This window comes from Erithacus rubecula, assembly GCF_903797595.1.
Source record: "Erithacus rubecula genome assembly, contig: SUPER_Z_unloc_3, whole genome shotgun sequence".
NCBI lineage: Eukaryota > Metazoa > Chordata > Aves > Passeriformes > Muscicapidae > Erithacus > Erithacus rubecula.
The window spans coordinates 493116-506414 of NW_027635944.1; the positions used below are offsets into that span (position 1 = coordinate 493116).

Consider the following 13299-nt stretch of genomic DNA (forward strand, 5'->3'; position numbering starts at 1 on the left):
GCAGAATTACTCTGGTAGATGTTTGTCTGACATCCAACAAAGAATGTTGCTCCTTGTCCTCCTCCTTCATTTTATGAGATCATTGTGTTTATTTAAGTCCCACTTGCGCTTAAATCCTGCTTTTTGATGGCCAGAACCTTCATTTTTCTCCACATGGAAGCTGAAGTTATCACGTGGTCACAAGCCATTAGGAGCTGGGTTTTAAGTAAAACATTAAACAGCCATAATTGAATTTCTGGAGCTGGCAGCTCCTCCTGAACTTGCTGAGAGAGAAAAGCAGGGGAGATTTTGAGTAGCTGGAGGCTCTCAAGTGGAGGTCTGACTCACACAGTGGGAAAACACACGACATTGTTTTCAGAGCCTCTCTGTGCACATTATTCTAATTTGGCAGTCCTGAGGCTCAACTGGTTTTCAGAAGAGCAGTGTCATAAACCACTTCTGTCCTTAGCCACCAAGAAAAATGGGCACCTTGTTGTGGGACTTTCTTCTGACACAGGTTTGTTTGGATATGCTTTGAGCTCCACATCGAATGCCCCTCATAGTACAAATAAAAACTTCACAGAAATGTTTAAACAAGAACTAGGCACAACTGACCACAAATCACTAACTGGCTGACTGCCTTAAAGGTGCAGTTGTAATACTGCAATGAAAAAGGCTGTGTTTTCCCTCCTGAAATATCTGCCAGACATTTGTGGATAGGTTCTCTGTTGTCCCAGTGTCCTTATGAGCAAAAGTAACAATTATAAAAGAAAATAACTATGATTTTGAAAATGTATCATCTTTAAAGAAAATGCCGTAGGTTCTTGGGAATTAGGGCAAAAAAACTCCCATAAGTACTGGGCAGCACAATAAAAAGAGGTTAATTGGATGCAGATCCAGCAGGACATATGTTAACCTTCATCAGGTACCTGATAAAGCTGATTTTCCACATAAGCACATTGAATAAGATAAAATACTATCAGAGGCTCAGGTGTGATCACAAATAGAACTGGAGACAGCAACAAATGAGATATGGGCTTGAAGGTGTGATGGAGAAAATTATGAAACTCAACTGCATCCAGGTTTGGATGCAACAAGGAAGATGTGGAGCTGCTGGAGTGGGTCCAGAGGAGGCCACAAAGATGCTCAGAGGGCTGGAGCCAGGCTGGGACATCTGGGGGTGAGATGGGTCCAGGGAGAGCTCTGAGCCCCTTCCAGGGCCTAAAGGAACTCCAGGGACTTTTTTATAAGAAGATGTAATAAGAGCACAATAGGGAAGTGCTTCCCAGTGCCAGAGGGCACTGCCCTGTAAGGGTAGTGAGTCCCTGGCATGGGGTGCCCAGAGAAGCTGTGGCTGCCCCTGGATCCCTGGAAGTGTCCAAAGCCAGGCTTTGTCTTGGTTTGAAAGACAGGTGTCTGCTAAGAAAGGCAGGAGCCTTTTGAAATGGAAAATGCAAACTGCCTCCCTCCAAACTATTATAATTTTGAAATTAAGGGGCTCTCAAGCAAAGATATTGGAATAGGAATAACAGTTTTTGACTATTCTTGTCAGAATACAACCTGACACCCCGTCAGTGTCAGGGTGTTCTTAGCAGTCCCATTAAAGGATGGCTGCCAATCCTGGAGAGGCAGATGTGGTTCAGCTGGAGCAGTGCTCCTGGAGAAGGGGCAGTTTCCTCTGAAGGTCCAGGGATGATGTAAAAGGATCTGGTTTCCCTCTGGAATCCAGTAGAAAAGGCTGCTCTGGTGTTCCAAATCTCAGTTTTTCTCTGGGTAGGAAAGGCTTGGCTCCTGCCCTGGCTGGAGCATCTCCCATGGGATGATGGAATTTTATCAGCCATGCCCTGGGACTCAGTGGCCATGAACAGGAGATATCTGCTGGAGGGAGGATGGGCTGTGGGAAGATAAAGATGATTGCCCAGCTGGTTTAACAGATGGTGATAGAATATATACTTTTGGTTACATTCTGCATTGCAGCCCAAGAAAGGCTTGGAGCAGCCTGGGACAGTGGAAGGTGTCCTTGACACAGCAGTGGAGGTGGAATGAGATGAGCTTTAAGGTCCCTCCCAAACCTAACTATTCAATGAGCCTTTGACTCTGTGATCCTATGATTTTAACAAAATGGAGATTAGGACTCAAGAAAAGAGGAACCCATCAGGAAAAAGATTAGGAGGGACCACAACATAAAATGGGCATTTTTTAACAAAAAAGGACTTTAAAGCCCTAGTGGTACAGAAGAATGTGCCAAGCCTAAGTGTGTTGTGGAGGACTGACAAATAAGATTATCTCCAAGGGAAGGAATTTTTTACCTGGAGGAAGAAGAGCAGAAGCATATGGCTGGTGGTAAGCTTTACCTTCTCAGTGGATGCACCACCTGAGTTCTTAAGTCTCTTAAACTTAGATGAAAAATCTGGAAGAAGAACCCAGGAAAAATCTAAAATTATTTTCTGTTTTCAGCTTATGTCCTTAATAAAGACAAATGCAAGTACAGTGGCCTTTTGCTGTCATAGTGTTTGGTAAAAAATAAATGTGGACATTAGCCCTAGGAATAACTTCAGCATACTGATACTTTTTTCTCCAGTCTGTATATAGAAGAGAAACAGTGAAGACACAAAAGTCTGAGTACACTTACAAAATAAAATAGGAGAGGTAAAGCACAAAGATATTCATGAAAACACCTTGTTATATAATAAGTGAGTAAACTTGAGGACACAAATAACTGAAACTTGATTTAATTTTAGAATAGAGACCCCTGATATATACATAGGGTCAAACAGAAAGCTTCTGTTTCAAGCTGAGAATTGACTAAAAAGTGAAGGGAAAGACCTGAAAGTATGTATCTGACCATAAGATGACTTAAAGTGCTCCATATAATGGCTTGGAGCACTTAAATTAGATTAATCAGATGTGCCTTCACATGGCTATCCATCTCTAGAGACCACAGAGGAAAACTCTGAGTCTCATAAGCCCTCGTTGGTCATGGGTGGGCCCTGCATCAAAAGATAGTTCAGACATTTATGTGAACAATAACATTAGCCAATTAAATCATTACTCATTTCTGTGGGGAAAAAGATGTTAAATAAGCAACCAGAAAAAGCTGTGTGTTACTAAGTCTTGTCAGATGCTACACTGATTTTTCATTATTTGCTACTTCTGCACAATGTCTATGCAGCCCTGGGAAAACAGAATGACCAAGTGCAAACATGGCTTTACATGGCTCTAATTTAATAAAGAAGTGCAAGCACAACTTTAGCATTAGAAGAGAGCCATCCTCTCTAGCTCCCACAGCCTATCCTAGATGTCTCTGCTTAATAAAGTAGTCTGGTTTTCCCAGCTTTTACCTACAAAATTGGTTGAAATTCATATTGTTTTATAGTATCATGTAAAAATTAAGACAACATAAAATTTAGAATGCAGGATCGTGCATTATTCTAATTTTATAACTCCTTACAGCATTCAGTGAAGGAGAGATAAAAATCCAGCACTGTGAATGTGCTGGATTCGTGGGCATGGGTGCTCACTTGGGAAAATTTGTTCCCAAATGGGTGATCACTGACATTTTTCCCATAAGGTTGGTGATAGGAACAGGGTTTCCTCACCCTGAGGTCAGGCAGCCTCTCAGCACTCACTGGAGTGGACATGAGGCACAGTTTCCTTGCTGGCTGTGCTGGGACCCAGGTGCTTCCTCTCTTTTCAGTGGCTGCACTGTGGCTGTTTGTGAACTATTACTTGTATTTCCACAGCATGGGAATAAATGGCAGAGAGAGTGTCTGATTTTTTTTTTATTATTTTTTGTTCTTTTTTTTTTTCTTTTTTTTTTTTTTTTCTGGTGGTGTTTCCCAGGAGTTCCTGCCCATTGTGGGGGAAGTGGAGATTTTGTATTTATGCATTCCTGAGAAGGGGTTAAAAGGGATAGAAAGAAAATTGACATTTGCTTTTTTTATTATCAGAGAAATACTAGCCAGGGCTGATGACTGAGCTCTCAAACATCACCACCCACATCTAATCAAGTGAAACATTCAGGCCAAATGCACACTATTATATAAATGTCTTTGCAGAGATCCACAACATCAAGGTACTTAGCAGACCTGTCTTTTGTCACTGTATTTCTTATTAAAAAATGCTGAAAAATGTTATTTTCATCTAGCTCAAAATCCAAGAAAAGGAGGTCTGTGCTACATAACAGGTAGAAGAGTTCTGCAAATTTATTTAACTTACAGGAGAAGAAGCACTGTCAATGAAGCAAGGCTGACATTGACATAGTGTGGAGTCACAGTTGGAACAGAGAGAGGTGATTCTGATAAATATGGCTAGTGAAAGTTATGGGCATGAATTTTATCTGCCACAGCTTCCACTGAAGGCCTTTTATTAAACAAGCATTATTTCCAGCATTTTCTCCAGAAGCCTGAAACAATTGACTAAGTACTGCTGGAGTTAATTTTGCTTCCCCAATTTTTATATGCATTTAAACTATCTAAGAAACACCAAGGAGTGGGTTAAATGTGAAACACAGAGGACTATTAAAAATACCTGGTTTTATTTAATTTCTCCAGTTAAAAAATACCTGTCCACCCCTGTTGATCTAGTGAGTTTTCCTTTCTTTGGAAATACATGCTAAAAAGTTGACTCAATAAGAAAAAATCCAAGCAGAAAACCAGAACCAAATATTTCTGAGGCCTTGAAAATAAATAAATGTTTCAATTAAAAAAAATATTTCAGAAACAGGAGGAAGTATAAGAGATTGAGAGATTTCCTGCAGATGGGAAGATGCATCATATCAGGGTAATGATTCTTTATATCTTTTTATCAGAGTTTTTTGGTTTGTTTAGTTACAAAGCAAAACTGACTAAGCCAGTTTTACTTATGAAACCTTCATAGTCAGATTTAAATTATCTGTCCAAATACTTTCAGTATTTTCATGTCTCTTTTGTCCAAAACTTACTTTTTGAACATTTCCTATCAAGTGAATAGAAACATTCAATAGGATTTCACTGCTGTCCCATCAAACTGCAAGAGTACTTTTTACAAGAAGTTGACCAAGGTACAAAAAGCAGACACCTGAGTTATCTCTGAGGTATTGGCTTAAAAGCAGCAAGTGGGAAGCAATTTTTGGAACACACTGAAATCTTTCAGGCAGAAGTTACTGCACTGCTAATGTTGAAAGCAGCTAAATGTACTTTTTGTTAATTACAATTACTGAGCTCTTCCATTCAGATTCATCACTGACCAGGAGAGCTCAGGTTTTCCAGCCATGCCTAGCATTTATGTGTCACATGGCAGGCAGATTATCTCCCTACTGCTGGCTAATTAAAGTCATTTTTCCTCACTGGGTTGGACTCTGTAGTCCCCTGACATCCAATGCCACCTTGTGGAGACACAAATTGTTACTCTCTGGATGCCTAAGAAGAGCTTTTCCTAGGGACAAACAACTCATTCACTTAAGATCTTGTATCTGCAATAACAAAACCAAGCTTTCAGGGGAAAAATTCACATTAATAATTCACATTGGCAATTAAAATTTCCTTGACTATTGTGAACCTCCTTAATGTCTCAGATCTGCACTGCTAGCTGCCATAACTTCTCCCTGTGTTAAAATAAAAGAACCTTTTCTAAAACGCAGACAGAATCTCTTTTGCTCTAATCTTCTAAAATGATATGAAAGCATCATCCACTGGAGTTGATTTGGGACTAAAATTTTCACTGTCTTTTCTCAAGGACAAAGCAGCAGATTCCTTCCTCAAGAATTAAAAAAATCAGTTTTATCTTTCATTCATATACAAATGCACACACACACATACACATATACACACATATTCATATGCATACACAAAAAAACCCAGAAATATTGAACCTTGAGATAGAATAGGGGGGAGGTGATGATGTGTACAACCATGACACAGTATGTGCAAAGAAACAAGCAGAGAAGCAGGAATTCTAATTTCTCCTACTCTGCCTCAGACATGGAAGCATTGACAGCATCTCTCATGTCTGCAGCACAGAGTTATAGCAAACATATATATATATATATATAATATATAAATAAATATATAATCAAACCACTGCGACACTTTTAAGGGTTTTCTGTGCCAAAAAACTTTTTACTTATCTGGATTAGCAAAAGAAAAGTACAGCAAAGTCAGCTTCCCTTCCCTTTGGCAGAAACTTTTCTTCTTGAAGCCAAAGGCACCATGAATGGTTGTGTACTACAGCTTAGATCTTTTAGATCTGTTCTTGCAATACAGTCTCATACAGAGCTCTTCTAGTTTAGGAGGGAAAAAAGGCAAAGCATTCAAATGAGGAGGCTGATTTGCCTTCTTTGTACATACACCTTTTAATATACTATAGAAAATAAAGTAAAAAAAATAATAATAATATATACATGAGGTCATATACATGTATGTGTGTGACCCAAGAAATAGAAACAGCCAGGCTTCTTGATGAGAGCACAATTTCTACCTTCTTTTGCCTAAGCTTCTATAGGCAAAAACCTCTCCATTTGGAGGTTTAAACAGGGCCAGTTTAAACCAGGCAGTAATTATCAGGTCCTCAGGATTGTGTCTGTTGTGAATAAACCAGGAGGATTCTTTGTCAAAGAAGAATCTGCTTGCCAACGAAGTGCTGCTCTGGGCAGCACTTAAATCAGTAAACAAGCACAGCAAACTCAGAGTAGTTTATGTTCTCTAGTGCTCTGCCTCATGATTCACAGAGGCCAAGGCCGAAACCAGAGATTAATCTGGCTGCTGCTGTAACAGACAACAAAAATATTTTTACGAATACCTCAGCATCCGAAGGACTGCCAAGGAGAATCTCGATTAGATCCAGGGGAAAAACCACAGTGCTCCAGGAGTAGGAGAATGCCGAGGTGGGGTACCCACCATCATGAAATGGAAAAAGGGATGAACCCCCGTAACCCAAGGAGAAGGGGTCAGTAATGTGCTCCGTGTTTAACTTGTGACAAGCACAGATCTGTGGGGCAGGGTGCTGAAGGGGCTGGTGGAAGGCCTCGTTGAGCCATTTCCATCCTCCATCAGGAAGGCTCCGGGTGACTGAAGCTGGTGAATGTGACACCCACTGCACGAGGCCCAGAGGAGGATCTGGAGAAGCACACACCAGCGGGAATGGGGGAAAAGTGTCTGGAAAGCTGGGACAGGCCCTGGGGTGCTGTGACAGCAGTGACACGAGCCCAGGAGTGCCCAGGTGGCCAAGAGCCAATGGCCCCTGAGGGGTGGAGAGCCCAGAGAAGGGAACGGAGCTGGGAAGGGGCTGCAGAATCCCTGAGGGGGCTGGGAAGGGGCTGCAGAATCCCTGAGGGAGCTGGGAAGGGGCTGCAGAATTCCTGAGGGGGCTGGGAAGGGGCTCAGCTGGAGCAAAGGAGGCTCAGGGGCCCTTGTGGCTCTGCACAGCTCCTGACAGGAGGGGACAGCCAGGGGGATTTGGGATCTGAGGGAACAGCCTCAGGCTGGGCCTGGGGAGGGTTAGATTGGATATTAAGAAACATTTCTTCAGCCCAAGGGTTGTCAGTGTCAGGAAAATTAATCCACAAACACCAGAGGTTTATGTCCAAAAAGGAGACAGAGCAGTCCTTTTTCCTTATTTGAATAAAGGGAGAGGTCATAGGACATTCACCTGGGACCTCTCAAATTTTTGGAGGATGCAGCCTCCTTTTTATCCTATTTTCCCGGCCACATTTCCCTCTCTTTCCCCATTGGCTGAGGTACTTGAGAGGTACAGACTTCTCAGAACACCTAACATTCCCCTCTAATGTACAACTCTTCCTTTTAAATTTTAATTCTTATGCAATTCATAGTTTTCCCCCATTGCTTCTTTCACCTTCCAATATCCAATTTCATTTATCAGCAAACCTACAATTTGTAAAGGCAAATACCTTTTCCCATTCATCAATCAGTGGAATCCTTCCTACCCATCTCTTTTATCTTTTAGTGCCAGCCTTATCCACCAGCAGATCCACACAAATCCAACATTGCTCTCATCAGACATTGGAACAGTCTGCCTGGAGAAGTCTTGGATCCACCACCCCCAGTGCAAGGCAGTTTTAAGTCACCAAGACTATTGTCACCTAATACCTACAGGTATCATATTCCTCTTGCTTTTTTATTTTTATATTTCCAACATTTCTGCTTGTGCAATGGCAAAAGAACTGCCCTTAGCTTCGGCTGAAGCAGGACACAGCAGATCTGTGTAGGTTTGTGCTCAGCAGAGAGAGACACACCAGCTCACACAGGGGTCTGGCATCTCTTGTGATTTCCCTTTCTTGTTTTTTGGCCTCTCAAGTGGGAAATTGCAGCTTGGCTTTCAGGGTAGCTCATCTCCCTTTCAGAGAAGTGCACAGATGAAAATACATCTCAAGGATACAGCTCAAGGATTACGCATCCAGAATGTAAAATGCCAAAATGCTTTCAGCCCAGTACATGGCATATGCAACTCATAAAATTAATACAATTATGTGGACACTGATGAAGGCCTAGGCACATTTTTTAGCCAGGCCTTTCTCAGTCCATGAAACTTTCTCAGGCTCAGTTAGGATTTTTCCCATGCTAGACGTTTCTTCTTTATTGTAAACACAAGAGAAAGAATCATAACAGAGATAAACACCTGCAAGATCCTGAGAAAGTCAGGGAGGAGAGGTGTCTCCTTCTCTGACCAATGATCTGTTTGTGTTTTGTTTTGCACTAATTGCCTTATTGAAGGCAATGGTTTCTTTCAATAAATTGTTCTTTCTTGCTCTTTTCTGCACCAAGCAAGAGAATGTCTTGTTGCTGTGTTCTCCGCTGCTCCGTAGTCCTTTCATGGCAACACAATTATATAAAATTAATAGAATTACAGCACTAAAGCTGATTATTAAGGGTGCTAAGTGTAAGCACAGATGTGTAGAAGACACATCCCCTACCAAGAAACATTTCCCTCCTATTATACAAACTTCAGAAAAGGATACACACTGAAAAATCATGATTCTATCAGTTTTATTCACACTAGATTATTAAAATTTTTGGAATTTCCCTGTATAAGCAGGAATTTTTTAAGCAGGTACTTTGGTTTCAAAATACTCTAAGCAACAGCACACCTTTCATTAAAAAACTAAATTTAAAGGTTATTGGGCAACTCTACATTTGGAAGGATGTGGCAGAAATAGGACATTCTGCTCAAGTCTGTCCTGAAAACATGTGTCAACACTGACTGGAAGGATCTGCTCTCACAGAATAGTGTTTATTCCGTTCTTTCACTTCCAGATGAGCTCATCAGCACCAATAAGGAGGGATTTGATCACAGCCAACGAGCAGACAGATTAATTTCTGAGGAAATTCTGGGCAGCATCTGAACTCTCAGTTCTCAAAATTAAGAGAACTCTGCAATCTTAGTTTTCTGCAGACTTTATTAAGCATTTTTTAGGTGTGGATTCAAACCTAGTTTGTTTGTTTTGCTGTGACTCAAAATTCAAAACTAACTGAAGAAAACAATTTTTTTTTTTTTCCCTATTCACTAAAGTGTATGGGAGCAATGCTTCGGTGTTAGACAGTTCTGCAGATCTTGGAAAAAAATCTCTCAGATTTTAAAGACCTGCTGTCTTTAAATTAAATAAAATAATGAACACATGCAGCTACCTTATCATCCCACATGAATTTCTGTTTCCACTTATGTTAATAAAATAATACTGATTTAAATTAGCAAAGGACTGAGACTTTGACTAAAACCAATCATGTTTCATTCAACAACAAAGTGAGAGGGGGGCTTCCTTATGAAGAAAACAGCAGATTGTGTATAGGAAATATAAAAAGCCTGCAGTGAGACGAAACTAAGATTAACAGAATAAATTAAACAGGTAATTAAAAATGCAGCAGAGGTATTTTGTGGGCAAAATGATAAAACTTTCATAGCAGGAGAAACTTCATTACTAGAAATGGATCTAAGAAAAGGCAGCAGTCCTGCTTCCTCTGACTAAAAGTGTCCATTCAAACCCATGACTTTATGCAATTATTATGTGGACTTTGTCCATACTGCTTCATATGCATCTGATAAATGGGACAAATCTTACAATGCTTATTTTATCACAATTACAACCTTTTAAATATTGGGATGTTCACTTTTGCAAATACTCACAGGCAAAAAGTACCACGATACAGTGCAAGTATTGATTACAGCAACTCCACTTACTTTAAAACTATTCTCCTGTCCTTTGCCTTTTCAGACACAAGTTTGTTGACTTTTAGTTTTAATGCATTTTACCAAAATAACTAATTTCAGTATCTGCCTCACATGTGTGTAACTGTTATCCAAGACCAACATCTCAACTCCACCACTATTAACAGGATAATTAATAATAGTCATAATAATATTAGTAACAATTATATATTATTATTGCTATGATATAACTGGTCTGCTTTGGAATTCTTTCTAAGTTTGCTGCTGTGCTAGACATTGTTTTTCACCTCTTGCTGGATGGCAGAGCTATGCAGAATCCCACGACTGGTCAAAACACTTGCACAAAACAAAACTTTTCCAAGAACCTGCAGAACATTCAGCACTTACTTTGCAAGGGTTGCTCCTGCAAATGTAAGGATTATGTAATGAAAATAACCCCTGGGTATTGTGCATTCAATGTGTTATTGTAAAAGCAGAGAAAACAGATGATGCTTGAAGGAAAAATAAATTAGGGTCCTTCTCACAGCAGTGAACTCAACTGCAAGGCATGAATACACAAATATTCAAGCTAAGGCAAGTGAAAACTTTCATAACTCAGAGAACTCTTGATGGAATACAAAAACTAGGCTGACAGAGGTACTTGACTGAGTGGTTCAATTGACATTATTGACAAATAAACTACAGCAGTAGCTAATTTTTTGTTTGATCTTTATCAAATACAGTCTGTTTGCACTGACCTGAAAACAAACAGTAAAATAAGTTTGAAAGTTTTGATGCGTAATTTCCAATGTCAGATTTTTTATTAAAAAAAAAAAAAATAATCCTTCACTTGTGTCGTGGAGCATCCTGTAACAGGAAGCATGGTTTTTGTCAACACCAAAAAACCCCAGGCATAACATAGAATTCCCTGTAATTTTCTATTAAAACAGTCAACATAATCTTGGAAAAGCAACTTACCTGCTTTCTCCTTTATTCTATGAGGTAACTCCCTGGAGGCCACAGCTATATTTGCTCATGCATGTAGAATGCAAATCACTTTCTCAACATGAAATATTTTATTTTTTCCTGTAACCTTAAAGCTCCTTTTATTCCAGTACAGGAGAAATCCCCATTAGCTCAGAAGCCACTGTTGAGTGTTTTTGGACCTGTTATTCCTCTGCAGCTCTGTGTATTCCCAATTTAATTGACAGGCCATAGTCTGGCCACTTTGCAGAATTACCTGGCAGGAGTATCAAAAGCTGTGACAAAATTCTGCACAATGGAATGATAAATCAAACCAATTGGACCCTTTTTCTTTTAGAAACTTTAGATCCATTCACCATTAGTTTTATAGGAGTAGGTTTTTCTGAATTATGTAACTATGGATGAAGCAAAGCCACAAAGTCAAAGCCAAATGGCTCCAAGATTCAGGATGTCAAAATGTGAGTTCTTGATAGGTTACAGACAGAAGTGCTGAAGCTAAAATCCACACTGGAAAATTATTCAAGTTTGAAGCTATTTCACTCTTGCTTTTAAGTCTGTTAACAACTTTTCACAGGATACAGCATGTTCTAATTTCCTACTTGTTCCTTTTTCTGCTAACAGTAGGAAATAAAGAAAAGCTATTTTTTTATTTTTAAAAATTTGCTCTGTCAAAATTATTAAGTGTAATTGCAGACTAAACACACAGAATTCTGTGTTGCAGAGTGAACACTATTCAGTGCTAATGCCTTACTTTCATCTGCAAAGTTTACTATTGTGAAAAAAAGGGGATATTTTTACAAATATCCCTATGAATTGTTCCAAAACGTCTCATTTTCACAGGTTTTTAATAACACAAGTCCTTTAGAAATCTCCCACTTGAGAAGGACCCCTGAAAACCTCCCGTGCTGCAGGGAGGGGTAAACATCAAAAGCAATTTGTAAACTTCATTAGACAGAGATACAGAATCACACCTGCTGCAAGATTTCCATGTTTGTGTTTGTGCCCTTCTAAAGCTGGCCAAAATTGATATGAGTATCATAGTTATTCCACATTTCTACTTTCCCAACTGCTCTCTACCACCTCCTGCATTCACCACATATTTTTCTGGCACTCTCCTGATTGCTTTCACATCCTTCCACACTCTACTCCTTCCTTTGCCCTCTTCTGCCACTCCTCACTATCTTGTCCACATTGAGCAGGGGGTCTAAAAAACTTAGCCTTTTGCTAAATGAGAACTCTGGGAAAGTGTATGAACAATTATTGAGGCTGTTTTGTTCCTGATTTCGGACCAAGATGTTCCACCAAGCTGTAATTGCTGCTCCATCAGACCCCACATGCCCCATCCCTTCACATTTAGGGCCAATCTTGAGAGGGGCAGCTGGGTGAAAGTAATCAGACTGATTTCAACAGAAATATGTGGGGAATTTTATATCCATGGTTTTTCTAACAGAGCCATGCTGTTCTGAACAGTGCTGTGATGAAAAACTGAGGCCAGGAACAGAGCAGTAAGTTCTCAATAAAAGCAGCAAGAAGTGCAGAGCTTTTTCCAGCATTTTAAAGAACATCAGTTTAAAGACCTCATAGATCTTCTTAATGTAAAGCAAGCTCAAAGAGCTTGGCTATTTTTGATGTGAAATACAGTTTAAAAATGGTTGTATAGTAGTAACACACGTAGTAGCTTTATTGACTTCTTCTGACACTCCAATTGGAGCAAACTTAGCAGAAATGGCTTCTGCTGCTGCACCAACTAGTCACCCCTGCCATGATGTGACAGTTGAGAGGTGTAACAAAAGTTACATGTCCAAAGTGTCTCCGCTTTTCTAAATTGAACTGCACATAAATTTATTACCCCTGATGAGCCTCCTCTCTTATTATTGCCCCAACACAACCCTGGGGATGGTAAAAATCAGAATCCATCCATGTAACTCAGACCCTGAGCAAGGTTTCCATTCAAGGAAGCAATTTCTGACTTTTTAGCCTACCAGATCACAGTCCAGACATTTTTCCTTCCCTTGGCTTCTCAGGGAAGAATGTGAGCTCATGGTGTTCATGTGAGAATGTTATTTTTCAATACAAGCAAATAATGCTCCCCAGAGGGACAGAGCAAACTGGTAGTTGCAAAGCTACTCCATTTTAATTCTTCTGGGAGCTCTGAGACCTTCACTGGGCAAAGAAAAACCTTTCACTTGACCACATCAT

General features: G+C 40.0%; 1 protein-coding gene across 1 annotated transcript in view; it reads right to left on the minus strand.

The window, feature by feature from the left end:
* LOC306814886 (uncharacterized protein) overlaps window positions 1–13299 on the minus strand; it is a 262807-nt gene that overhangs the window by 110964 nt on the left and 138544 nt on the right. The window lies entirely within an intron of this gene.